Source organism: Stomoxys calcitrans, chromosome 1, assembly GCF_963082655.1.
Source record: "Stomoxys calcitrans chromosome 1, idStoCalc2.1, whole genome shotgun sequence".
NCBI classification, from domain to species: Eukaryota; Metazoa; Arthropoda; class Insecta; order Diptera; family Muscidae; genus Stomoxys; species Stomoxys calcitrans.
In genome coordinates this window covers 147,646,063-147,661,220 of record NC_081552.1, presented here as the reverse complement: position 1 = coordinate 147,661,220, position 15,158 = coordinate 147,646,063, and positions in this window count along the sequence as shown.

Below are 15,158 nucleotides of genomic sequence, written 5' to 3'. Positions count from 1 at the left end.
GACTATATTACTACTATATTACCGACAATTACTTTTTGGGCAACCCAATATATTCGGGTGTCCTACGAATTCAACAAGTTGAAGCTCGGCAGTTATTGCTGAACACTTGTCTGAGGAACTATAGATCCCATCTCTAAAGTCTGGAGGATTACAGGATACTGGAAGTACCCGGAACAGGTGAAGAAGGCGTAGAAACGGGATCCGACTAGACCAGTGTGGGTGGGTTATCCAGTTGGATTGGGCTAAAGGTGAGCGCCACCGAGGAAGCACAGAACTCAAAAGGTACTTCGACTGCAGCAGCTGGTGAAGCATTTAAGGAGGAATAGTCCACACCACAAGTGTCCGGTGACCTGAGGAAGAGTGGCTCCACTACTTTCTCACCTGCCCCTGGATGCATACGGAAACTCATCATAACAAAATCGAACGAATCTTGTGAGGATAAACTGCTGGCGGACTCAGAAGACGAGGCTAACGCAACAGTGGTGGAAGTTCTGAATCCTGACTATGGTCAGGCTTCTGCAGATAAGTTTCCACCATTATAAGGCGGCTTCGGCGGCACTAAAGGTCCTCCTGATGGCAGGGGAATTTGGCATGGTTCTTATCCAGGAACAATGGATGTGTGGAGGAGTGTTTCGTGGACTAATAATTTCGTGATTGAAACTACTCAAGGGTAGGGGGAGTGGGAGACACTGAGCCTGTAATCTTGCAAAGAGTAGTCTGCACTGACGATTCAGTAGTAGCCAGCCTTGAAAAAAATAAGTTTCATTACTGGCTGGTTTTCCCATATATGGCACACGATTCAGTGATGTCACCTTCAAGCCTTAAGTTGCTGGTTGAAAACGCTCCTGCGGGGAAAAAAAGCCACAATGTAGGAAGTGAAGCTTATGCACATCACCAGATATGGGAATGTTTGGATGTAAACGAAAGGGGTGAGCTGCTTTTCGAATCTTATATATAAACTTCAAATTGTGTTTGTTTGTTTGTCGGTTTTTATACCCTCCACCATAAGATGGGGGTATAATAATTTCGTCATTCTGATTGTAACTACTCGAAATATTCGTCTGAGACCCCATAAAGTATATATATTCTTGATCGTCGTGAAATTTTATGTCGATCTAGCCATGTCCGTCCGTCCGTCTGTCTGTCGAAAGCACGCTAACTTCCGAAGGAGTAAAGCTAGCCGCTTGAAATTTTGCACATATACTTCTTATTAGAGTAGGTCAGTTGGTATTGTAAATGGGCCATATCGGTCCATGTTTTGATATAGCTGCCATATAAACCGATCTAGGATCTTGACTTCTTGAGCCTCTAGAGTGCGCAATTCTTATCCGATTGGGATGAAATTTAGCATGACGTGTTTTGTTATGATATCCAACAACTGTGCCAAATATGGGTCAAATCGGTTTATAACCTGATATAGCTGTCATATAAACAGATCTGGGGACTTGACTTCTTGAGCTTCTAGAGGGCTCAATTTCTGTCCGATTTGGCTGAAACGCAAGACGTTTTTTATTGTTACTTTCAACAACTATGTCAAATAAAGTACAAGTCGGTTCATAACCTGATATAGCTGCCATATAAACCGATCTGGGATCTTGACTTCTTGAGTCTGTTGAGGTCGCAATCATTATCCGATTTGCCTGAAATTTTGTACGACGGATTCTCTCATGACCATTAACATACTTGTTTATTATGGTCTGAATCGGTCTATTGGCTGATACAGCTCCCATATAAATCGATCTCTCTATTTTACTTCTTGAGCCCACAAAGGGCGCAATTCTTATTCGAATTGGCTGAAATTTTATACAGGTCTCCAACATATAATTTAATTTTGGTCCGAACCGGACCATATCTTGATATCGCTCTAATAGCAGAGCAAATCTTTTCTTATATCGTTTTTTTGCCTAAGAAGAGATGCCGGGAAAAGAACTCGACAAATGCGATCCATGGTGGAGGGTATATAAGATTCGGCCCGGCCGAACTTAGCACGCTTTTACTTGTTTTGTTTGTTCCGTATAGACTCAAAAACGGCTGAACCTTGATATTTTCACATATTGTGTAGGTTGGTCTGGAAGGAAACAAAGGCTATATAATTTTTTGATATCGGGAGGGGGCGGACCCTCCCCCTTACCCCAGAAGTACTACCCAAAAATAAAAGTGGACCAATGGGGACAAAATGGGATTCAAATGAAAGGTATTCAAGAGTAGAGTACAAATTTCATAACAAAAGTTGGATTCTAGCACCTGGGGACCGCCCCAGCCCCAAAACCCCTTAAAATAGGTTTATTTGACTATCATGACAATATGAAAGGCTTTATAATTTATTGATAACGGAATGGGGCGGACCCGCCATCGTTACCCCAAAAACACCACCCAAAATCAAAAGTGGACCGACAACAAGGACAATATGGGTATAAAATGAAAAGTATGCGGGAGTAGATAAAGAATCTGGCATACATATTCGTGTCGAAGTGTAAGGGGTCACCCCACCCCACAAAAACCCCAAAAAAGGGCACATATATATGGGACGGATATATGGGCAACGGCAAAACCGATTTTCTCGAAATTTTCGCATATTGTGTAGGTTGGTCTGGAACTAAACATAGGCTATATAATTTTTCGGTATCTGAAGGGGGACGGACGCTCCCCCTTATATAGGGTGATTTTTTTGAGGTTAGGATTTTCATGCATTAGTATTTGACAGATCACGTGGGATTTCAGACATGGTGTCAAAGAGAAAGATGCTCAGTATGCTTTGACATTTCATCATGAATAGACTTACTAACGAGCAACGCTTGCAAATCATTGAATTTTATTACCAAAATCAGTGTTCGGTTCGAAATGTGTTCATTCACCGTAACGTTGCGTCCAACAGCATCTTTGAAAAAATACGGTCCAATGATTCCACCAGCGTACAAACCACACCAAACAGTGCATTTTTCGGGATGCATGGGCAGTTCTTGAACGGCTTCTGGTTGCTCTTCACTCCAAATGCGGCAATTTTGCTTATTTACGTAGCCATTCAACCAGAAATGAGCCTCATCGCTGAACAAAATTTGTCAAAATTTGAACACATTTCGAACCGAACACTGATTTTTTTAATAAAATTCAATGATTTGCAAGCGTTGCTCGTTAGTAAGTCTATTCATGATGAAATGTCAAAGCATACTGAGCATCTTTCTCTTTGACACCATGTCTGAAATCCCACGTGATCTGTCAAATACTAATGCATGAAAATCCTAACCTCAAAAAAATCACCCTTTACTAAAAACACAACCCAAAATCAAAAGTGGACCGATCGGGGCAATATAGGTATCAAATAAAAGGTATAGGAGAGTAGAATACGAATATGGTATTAAAATCTGAGTCTAAGTCGGTTCGCCCCAACCCCAAAAATCCCCCAGACAGACATATTGGATGTTCATTTCAATGTGGGACTCAAATGAAAGGTATTCGGGAGTAGATTTCGACTCTGGCATACAAAATCAGATCGAGGTCCATTAGACCCATTATGACTACATGATGCTTGGCTGAACCGATTTTCTTAAAACTTCATAGATTGTGTACGTTTGTCTGGAAGGAAACATAGGCTATATCATTTTTAGATATCGGGAGGAGGCGGACCCTCCCCCTTACCCTAGAAATGCCACCCATATCCGAAAGTGGTCAGATGGGCACAATGAAGGTATCAAATGAAAGGTATTGGAGACCATAAAACGAATATGGTATTAAAATTTGGGTCCAGGTACCCAGCGGGCACCCTTAAATAGATATTTTCGAAGTTCATGTCAATATGGGACTCAAATGAACAGTATTAGGCAGTAAATTACTAATATGGCATGAAACATTAGGTCCAAGTAATGGGAGGTCGCCCACCCCCAAATACCCCCAAGTGGGCATAATAGGACTCAAATAAAAGGTATTTGAGAGTAGAAAACTAATTTGATATCCAATTTTGGAGCCATGTGTTTTGGGTTACGCCCTACAGCACCCCCTAAACTGAATTTCATTTCCGTTGGGGATAAAGAACGAATTTGATGTATTTTTTCAGGGCAAAGTGCCGGTGGCCGCCCCAGCCTCAAAACACCCTCCAAACGGTTCATATTTACCGGCCATTGCAATATGGGGTTCAAATTAAAGGGCTTTGGAAGTGCAGCACGAATTTGATATCCATATTAGAGTCGAAATGTCTGAGGTGCCATCCCTCCCCTAATGGGAACATTACCCTAAGGAAGAACATTACCATCAGGAACCGAGAAGGAGCAAATTCTCACACATCAATGAGTGCTTTCCGATTCAAGTTTAAACTCAATGATAAGGGACCTTTTTTATAGCCGCGTCCGAACGGGGCCCCGCAGCGCGACACCTCTTTGGGGAAAATTTTTTAAATGACCATGCATGGCATTGTACCTTGCAAATATCGCCAACAATTAGAGGGGATAACCACAGCATTTTCCGATGTTCTCGCTAGGATTCGAACGCGTTCAGCGTCAAAGGCTACAATGGCACGAAATCGATATCCGCCTTCAGGGCGAAGTGTCCCCACCCTAAAAAGATATTAGAGAGGTAAAGAAGGCGCAGCGGAGCGGGCCCGGTTCGGCTAGTGTATTATAAGTTGCAATCCGGTGATTTGTATTAATGGTAATAAACCGACGTTTATTACCAGGAAATGGCAGTAGGTATTAGATGTTCCCTTTTTTCGGAACATATAAGCGGAAGGATATGCAACTGGATGACAACAGCTTCTCTGATCATCGGTATATTAGATTCAACCTTGAGGACAATACTGCAGAAGTGGTTCCTCGGCTAAACAGAAGAAAGGCGGATTGGGATTAATATCAGTACACATTCTAGACCTGCAAATTAAGTCGAAACTGCGGAGCATATAGACATAGTGGTCAAGCGTATGACGAAATATCTCTTAAGGCAAAGATCCCTGGAGATCGTCTGTCTCGGAAACAGCATGCATGTAGTAAGGGCAAGTCCCCTGAAAGAGCCCTTCATGACCCACACGGCTACATAGAGGATTCTCTCGCTGTCAAGGAATATACAACGGTTGCATTTCTTGACATTGACTTCAATCATAAGCTGGAGCTGGAGTTTCTTGGCGTCAACACTACCGTAAGAAAGTTTATTAATAACTTACTTACTAAAATATGCATTACGGCCGGCTTGGGATCTGTAGATCTTAAAAAAATGGATCAGCAACACCTCAAGTAGGTGTATTGTCTCCTCTACTTTGGAACATAAAAATATATTATTGTCTCTGGAAAAAAGTGTGTAAAAATGGCCGCGTATGTTGATAACGTGGCTATTGCAGATAGGGAAGGTTTCTCACCACTCTTAGAAATATACTTTAGGAAGCTCAAAGAAGATAGCAAAGTGGGCTACCGAAATCCGTGTAGGACAGAAGAATTTGTTTTCAGCAAGAGATGTAGTTACCTACAGTGGCATCTGTCTCCTTGGGAGGAGAGAATGTTCCATTTACTAAAGGAGCAGAATAGTCGGGTGTTATGTTGGACAGGAAATTGAACATCACATCCAACATTTTGGAAAGGCACGAAACGCAACTCTTGTCCTATACACCTGCAAGCCATTGGCGTGTTATGCACTGCTTAAATACTGCAGCCCTTTTATGCTCCATGGTGTTGTGGTCTGGTGAGCGGCGCTTTAAAAGACCACCACCTACACCTACTCAACCGGACCCAAAGGCTGGCTTGTTTGTGCATCACAGCCGCACTGAGAACGATATCATCTGATGCACTGAATTTAGTGCTACATTTAATGCCACTGGACATTGTGACTAGACAAATTGCTGCGACCACTGCTGCCAAGCTAAGGGAGCTCTCACTTTGGTCATGTGGTGGCTACGGACACTGTGTTTTCCTTGATACAATGTCCGATGTTCCAGGTAGTGTGGATTACATCTGAGCCGATACCTACCACTATTTCTGATGGAACCGATTGGAGCTACGATATTCCTGGTAATAGGAGATACATAGACTTTTATACGGATGGTTCCAAAATAGACGACCAAGTGGGCTTTGGGGTGTACCCTAAATATCGAAAAGGTTACCCGACCACTGCAGTGTGTATCAAGCGGAGATCCTTTCAATTAAGGATGTGGTGGAATGCCTAAAATATAATGTCATAACGACGGTTGGCATAAATAGGAAATTGGAAGCTGTGGGTATGCCTCTAGCGACATGTAAGCTAAGTTTTCAGGATCAGGCCGGAAGGCAACGAGTGATAAGATGATCACAAATAGGGCGCTGTGAGCATTCCAAAATTGTGTGGCCTTGTCTATACTTGAAGAGGTGTACCGCTTTGCTGTCACTGGCTAGAACAGACGTCGCAGTCAATGAGTCAGTCATGGCAGGTCACTGTCTAATCGGAAAACATGCTGACAGACTGAAGGTTGCCAGTAACGACTTTTGCCGATGCTCTGAGGACGTCAAAGAAGAAGAGACTGTAGAACTTCATCTGTGTGTATGGCCGGTAGTGGCAGTCAGAAGGAGTTTCACTTTAGGTTCTTATTTCTTTCAGAATTTGTCTGATATAGCGGATGTGAACATTCCAAATTTATTGGACTTTTTAAAGCGATCTGGATGGTTCAACGGTAGGAACTATTGGATTGCCCAAAAAGTAATTGTCGGTAATATAGTAGTAATATAGTCGGCGTTGACAAATTTTTCAACGGCTTGTGACTCTGTAGTTACATTCATTCTTCTGTCAGTTATCAGCTGTTACTTTAAGCTTGCTTTAGAAAAAAAGTGCGCGAAATTTTGTTTACATTTGTTTGTTTGGCGTCAATTTTAATATGGGTACCACATGTATTGAAAGAAATTCATTTAACAAACCGAATCAACACTTGTGATATGCACCTTAAAAGCAATGAATTCGATCCGTTTTTAAAACGAATCATAACTGGAGATGAAAAATGGATTGTTTACAACAACGTTAGTCGAAAACGATCATGGTCCAAGCATGGTGAACCAGCTCAAAACACTTCAAAGGCTGATACCCACCAAAAGAAGGTTATGCTGTCTGTTTGGTGGGATTGGAAGGGTGTGGTATATTTTGAGCTGCTTCCAAGGAACCAAACGATTAATACGGATGTTTACTGTCAACAATTGGACAAATTGAATACAGCCATCAAGGAGAAGCGACCAGAATTGGTCAATCGTAAAGGTGTCATATTCCACCAGGACAACGCTAGACCGCACACATCTTTGGTCACTCGCCAAAAACTGAGTGAGCTTGGCTGGGAACTTTTGATGCATCCACCATATAGCCCTAACCTTGCACCATCAGACTACCATTTATTTCGATCTTTGCAGAACTCATTAAATGGTAAAACTTTCGCCAATGATGAGGCTATAAAATCATACTTGGTACAGTTTTTTGCAGATAAAGGCCAGAAGTTCTATGAGCGTGGAATACTAAATTTGCCAGGAAGATGGCAAAAGGTTATCGAACAAAATGGCAATTATATATTTGATTAAAGTTTATTCTAAGTTTTATTAAAAATGCATTTACTTTCTTTTAAAAAATCCGCAATTACTTTTTAGGCAATCCAATAGAAGGCATCTTTCTTCCCCTGTTCCTGTGGTATCACAATGGACGGAAACGTCTAATTGAGTCTGATGGCAGAATGCCACTTTAACCTAACCTGGCCTTCTAAAAGCCACATTTACACGATTTTTTTCTATAGATATTTTTTTTAAACATTATTCTAAAGAAATATTTGTGCTAAAAAAAATGTAAACAAATTTTTTTAAAGACAAAATTGCAAAGAAACCTTCTCTAAATATTAGATTTTAATTAATTTTTTCTAAAAACAAAATTTGAACGAATTTATTTTCTTAAGACCAAATTGTAGTGAAATTTTTTCTAATGATAAAAGTTTGCAGATTTTTTTTTTAAATTATGTATGTATGTATATTGACAGTTTCTTTAAAGACAATATTTTCATGATATTTTCTCGAAAAAATTTGGGCTTGTCAAACTTTCAAAATGTTGACAAGAAAATTCAAAATAAAGAGTAATTCGTGCTTTACGTTTGTCGCTAATACATTGAAACATTGATTAGTGGGCATTCAAATGAAAAAACTTTCTATAGTTGTTTGTTATTTTAGTATTTTTATAACCTCCACCATATACTAATTTCGTCATTCTGTTTGTAACTCCTCGAAATATTTCTCTGAGACCATATACATATATTCTTGATCGTCATGTCATTTTAAGTCGATCTAGCAATGTCCGTCCGTCTGTCTGGCGAAAGCACGCTATCTTTCGAAGGAGTAAAGCTAGCCGCTTGAAATTTTGCATGAATACTTCTAATTCGTGTAGGTCGGTTGGGATTGTAAATAGGCCATATTGGTCCGTAACCTGATATAGCTATCATATAAACCGATCGGGGGTCTTGACATCTGCTGCCACTTTAGGGCGCAATTCTTATCCGATTTGGCCGAAATTTTGCATGAGATATTTTGTTGTGAATTACAACAACTATACAAAGTATAGTTCAAATCGGTCCATGTTTTGATGTAGCTGCCATATAAACCTATCTTGACTTTTGACTTCTTGAGCCACTTGAGAGCTCACTTCTTATCTGATTTGGCTGAAATTTTGCAAAAAGTGTTTTGTTATGACTTCCAACAACTGTGCCAAATATGGTTTTATTTGGTCCATAACCTGATATAGCTGCCATATAAGCCGATCTGGGTTTTTGACTTCTTGAGCATCTAGAGGTCGCAATTATTATCCGATTTGGTTGAAATTTTGTGCAACGAATCGGTATATACTCTGATACAGCTCCCATATAAATTTTATTTCTTGAGCCCCTAAAGGGTGCAATTTTTATTCGAATTGGCTGAAATTTTACACAACGATTTCTACAATGGTCTCCAACATTCAATTTCAATTATGGTTCGAATCGGACTATAACTTGATATTATAGCTCAAACATTATAGTAATTCTTTCCGTTTATCAAAGAGATACCGGGAAAAGAACTCGACAAAAGCGATCCATGGTGGAGGGTTTTTTTAGCACGCTTTTACTTGTTAAGAATAAGTTGTTTGTTAGAGGACGAAAATACGTCAAAAATAAGCGGAAAATATAAAACGCTTGGAATATTTAACAAAAACAAAAAATCCTTAATAAAATACAAAGACCCGGTTTCTCAATCTCCGGTTACAAGTTATCTCATCGATATTCTTCTTGTTGGGTTAGTTTAGGGAGCGGATATTAATCCGCCACATGCCACTATGGATATGCACCTAAGCCAGTTATTGGCTTGTGGTGCGCATTAAGTACTAATTTTTTCCATGCCATGCTGCTAAGTTGGTTCATGTCTGATATTTTGTACCCACATAAGTGCCGGAATCTGTTAGCCGCGATAGCTGGGCAATGACATAGGAAATGCTCCAACGCCTCATCATCTTCACCCCATGCACTACACAAGCTATCACGTGCCGCATCGATTTACATAAGTGAGCTCGTAGTCCTATGTGTCCCGTTATGATACCGAAAGCTTAACTGACCTCCTTCTTACTACCTTTAAGTAATAGCCTCGTCTTCTCACGATCCGGATCAACCCATAGGATTTTCCACAGGGTTACATGCGCATTCGTAGCCCACGCCCTTAACTCGGACTGCGTCGACCCGAAAGGCTTCGGGTTAACCAAGTCTACTGACGGCAGTCCTCTGGCCTTCACTGCCAACCCGTTTGCTTTCTCAATCTCCGTTACTCCGCTATGGCCTGGCACCCAACCGATGCGGATCGTGAGATCCTCAGAGAAGGCGGTTATCTTCTTCTCTTATTGTAAGACTTTGTGATATTACCGTCCTGGTTGTTATTGCCCTTATGGCCTGTTAACTGTCCGCAGAGGTGTTCATACTCGACGTCCTCGCGTTAGCACCACATCACCTCACGCACTCCGTGATCGTCCAGATCTCCGCCTGCAGGACCGCATAATGGTCAGGCAGTCTAAAACAGATCTCTGTCCCTGGGTTCTCAATGTAGACCCCCAGTCCCACTTTGTCCTCTAGCTTTGATCCATCCGCGTATGGCAATATTAAGGTTCCGTCAATCCAAGACTGTGCCACTGGCAGCATTGCCTCGCACTCAAGCTCAAGAGTCGTCTCAGGTATCCGATCGGAAACCACTTCCCTTCCTTCCAGATTTCCTATCGTCGCCTCGATTATACCGCGATGGTGTGAGCTGCTTCCATCCTCAATCCATTCTCCCATCGCCTTAGGCCTCATAGCTTCAGTAGCTTTCTCACACTTAATCTGTATGTCAATGGGTTGACGGATATCTAGAAAAGTCTCCAGTGCTCTAGTGGGCGTGGTCCTCATCGCTCGCCTATGGCAAGACAACATGTTCTCTGAATCTGTTGTAGTTGTCTTCACTTTGCACTTTTTCCATCGCATTCCGTAAGTAGGTATCGGTCTAATCACACTCCTTCAGAGCCAGTGGACCTTATTCGGATTCAGGCCCCATTTCGAGAATACGGACCCATTTCGATACATAGTGCCCAACATCTGTTTCCTGTCCAAGATCACTTTTAAGCATTTGACCTTGTCAGAAATTTAAACCGTTTTATGGAGGAAACGTGCTGCGTCAAATTGGCCCACCTTTGTCTGCCTTGTGAACAGGCAGATTTAAGTCTTCTCTAGGTTAGAATGAGACCCCTAGGTCCAACCCAGTCATGTGGCATCTTCAAGACCACTTTCGCCCTTCTGCATAGCTCGTTCGTATCCCTACCCCTTAGAAATATTAAAATATCGTCTGCGTAGCAGTCGGGTACGAATTCTTACTCAGTCAACATCCGTAATGGATCATTTATAGTGGTCACCCATAAGATTTGCTCCCTTTGTGGGTTCAAGAAGTCAAATAGAGAGATCGATTTATATGGGAGCTGTATCGGGCTATTGACCGATTCAGACCATAATAAATGGTCATAAGAGGATCCGTCGCACAAAATTTCAGGCAAATCGGATAATAATTGTGACCTCTAGAGGCTCAAGACATCAAGATCCCAGATCGGTTTATATGGCAGCTATATCAGGTTATGAACCGATTTCACCCATACATGGCACAGTTGTTCGATATAAAAATAAAATAATAAAATACTTCGTGCAAAAATTCATTCAAATCGGATAAGAATTGCGCTCCATAGAGGCTCAAGAAGTAAGATCGGTTTATATGGCAGCTATATCAAGTTATAGACCGATTTGAACCATACTTGGCACAGTTGTTGAATATCATAACAAAATCACGTCGTGCAAAATTTTATTCCAATCGGATAAGAATTGCGCACTCTAGAGGCTCAAGAAGTCAATAGCCAAGATCGGTTTATATGGCAACTATATCAAAACATGGACCGATATGGCCCATTTACAATCCCAACCGACCAACACTTATAAAAAGAATTTGTGCAAAATTTCAAGCGGCTAGCTTTAGTCCTTCGGAGGTTAGCGTGCTTTCGACAGACAGATGGACGGACGGACGGACATGGCTAGATCGACATAAAATGTCACGACGATCAAGAATATGTATACTCTATGGGGTCTCAGACGAATATTTCGAGTAGTTACAAACAGAATGACGAAATTAGTCTACCCCCATCCTACGGTGGAGCTTAAAAAATAAAAGACAAAAACGAACAGAGCTATCTTAATGATTGTTTATGCAGATACAAGTTTTTTGTTTCACAAAAGTATTTTATTTTTTCACAAAGGTACCCAAAGTTCTTAATGGGGAAAACCTCCAGCAGAAATTTCCAAATTGGAATTTACAAGACACTTAAAAGTGTTTTTCGCTCTCATATTCTCCCTTACTTACAAAGGAACGTCTTTCAATAAAAATTTGTTCAAATTTGTACACATTTTTGAGTGCATAATATTGCCATGTCTTACGACTTGCTCGCTTGGTGTTGCCCCTCTTTTTCATTTACATTAAAAGTGTATGAGAAAATCAAACATGTTAATAGGAGGTTTATCCCCTCGATAAAATAATGTAACAGTTAGTTATCACAAACTTTATTTTTTTCTACGAGAAACCAGCCCTAAAGCCAGTTCGCCGAAATTTTTTACAAAATGATTAAATAGCACTCATCTTACTAAAAAATTGAGATACCCGCAGATACAAGCACATTCTGAAGGATTTTGGAAGATCTTATTGGCCTCTAAATAGTCACAGACAAAATGTTTGCTTCCAAGCATGGGTAAGAAATTTAGTTTTTGGGATCTGGATGTATTCCAAAACTGCACCAAATGTGATTTTAATATAGGGTTGTCGCCAAAAAATGCACGTTTTTATACCCACCACCGTAGGATAGGGGGCCTATTCATTTAGGCATTCCGTTTGTAACACATCGAAATATCAATTTCCGACCCTACAAAGTATATATATTTCGGATCGTCGTAAAATTCTAAGACGATTTAACGATGTCTGTGTGTCTGTCCGTCTATCCGTCTGTCCGTCCGTTTATGTAATCACTCTAGAGCCTTCAAAAGTTGAGATATTAAGCTGAAATTTGGCACAGATACGCCTTTTTGATGTATGCTGGTAAAATTCTTGAACGGTCCAAATCGGACCATATTTGGATATAGCTGTTATATAGACCGATTTTCTGATAAAGGGTCTAATGGTCATAAAAACTTTATTTTACTCCGATTTTGCTGAAATTTGCAACAGTGAGTAGTTTAAAGCTTCCCGACGACCTAAATATGGTTCAAATTGGACTATATTTGTATATAGCTACCATATAGACCTATCTCCCTGTAAAGGGTCTGAAGGCCATAAAAGCTTTATTTATTAGCCGATTTCGCTGAAATTTGGAAAAGTGGGTTATATTAAGCCTCCCGAAATCTGATCTAAATATGGTTTAGATCGGTTCATATTTAGATGTAGCTGCCATATAGACCGATCTCCCGGTCTGAAGCTATTAAAGCTTTATTTATTATCCGATCTCGCTGATATTTCAAACAGTAGGTTATTTCAAGTCTCCCGACATCTGACGAAAATATAGTTTATGTCGGACTATATTTTTAAATAGCAGTGAATTATTTCTAGAATCCTGACACCCGACCTAAATATGGTTCAAATCGGACTATATTAATATATAGCTGCCATATAGACCGATCTGCCGATAATGGGTCTGAAAAGAATAAAAGCTTTATTTATTACCCGATTTCGCTGAAAATTGAAACAGTGAGTAGGTTAAGACCTCCCCACATTCGACTTAACATGGTTCTGATCGGACTATATTTAGATATAGCTGCCATATAGACCGATCTGCCGATAAGGCGACTGAAGCCCATGAAAGCTTTATTTATTACCCGATTTCACCGAAATTTGAAACAGTGAGTTTTTCCGAGCCTCACGATATCCGACCTTGATATGGTTCAAATAGGTTTATAATTGGATATATCTGACAAAAAGACCAATAAATTGTTCAACAAAATAGAATATTGACATTTATATTAGACCACTCAATGTTCGTGGCGAATTTGGGTACTTAGCGTAATCCAATTTTCACCGGATTGTGATGAAATGGGGTTTACATATATACCCGAGGTGTTCGGCCTGGCCGAACTTAATGCTTTTTTACTTGTTTCTATTCCGTCTTCAGCGAATTTTATTCCCTTTTTATACCCACTACCGTAGAATAGGGGTTATATTCATTTAGTCATTCCGTTTGCAACACTTCGAAATATCAATTTCCGATCCTACAAAGTACATATATACTCAATGTCCGTGCCGAATTTGGGTCCTTACATTATCCAATTTTCACCGGATTGTTACGAAATGGGGTTTACATATATACCCGAGGTGTTGCAACACATCGAAATATCACCCATTTGCAACACATCGAAATATCAGTTTCCGACCCTACAAAGTATATATATTTTGGATCGTCGTAAAATCCTAGGACGATTTAACGATGTCCGTGTGTCTGTCCGTCCGTCTGTTGTATTCATTCTAGAGCCTTCAAAAATTGAGATATGGAGCTGAAACAGTTAGTAGGTTAAGACCTCCCAATATCCGACCTAAATATGGTTCTGATCGGACTATATTTTGATATTAGTGCCATATAAACCGATCTGCCGATAAGGGGACTGAAGCCCACAAAAGCTTTAGTTATTACCCGATTTCGCTGAAATTCGAAACAGTGAGTAGGTTAAGACCTCCCAACATCCGACCTTAATATGGTTCACATCGGTTTATAATTGGATATATTTGCCGAAAAGACCAATATTTTGTTCTACAAAATTGAATAGTGGCATATATATTAGACCACTCAATGTTCATGCCGAATTTGGGTGCTTAAGTTATCCAATTTTCACCGGAATGTGACGAAATGGGGTTTACATATATATCCGAGGTGTTGGGTATCCAAAGTTCGGCCCGGCCGAACTTAATGCCTTTTTACTTGTTTATTGTACGTTCAATTTTTTCAATGTTTTTAAATCGATTTATAAAATGGGATTTTCATAATATCTTGGAAACTAATACGAAAAACGCAACTTTAAGTCGGCATAGAAAAATTGACCATAGAAACTGTAAAGGGAAAATCGACCAAAAATTCTGCGAGTGTGAAGCGAAAATCTTTTATGCCCAAATTTTACCGTCGATGGGCCATTTCCCGGGCCCAGCAAAAAAAAAAATTGAGTATCTTTAAACGTTTACTAAAACAGCAGCCCTACTTTTGCTGAAATAGCGATATGTGTCAGCTTTCCCATTTTCAGCGGACAAAAATTGCTGTTTAGGCAAACATTTTTGCTATTTTGAATAACAAATTTCGTTGAGTGTAGCCTGTTATGGCTTACATTAAAACCTTTCCCACAAAAAAACAAATTTCCGATTTGGTTTTAGACCGTTTTTCTTTAAGTTTCAAGAATTGTTTAATAAGAATTAATGAAATATTGAAACTGATATCAATAATCGTTTGGTGATAATGTGGGATCTTAGCTTTATATTTAGTGCGAATATATTAGTTATCAGTACACTAGAGGTCGACTTGGGGTCTTTCATTCTTACAAATAGCATATAAAGAAGTGTCTCACATTTATATATTTATATTCAGTGATACGCTATAATGCCTGAATTCGCCGCGTATTTTCTTATAAATTGAACAGAACTGTT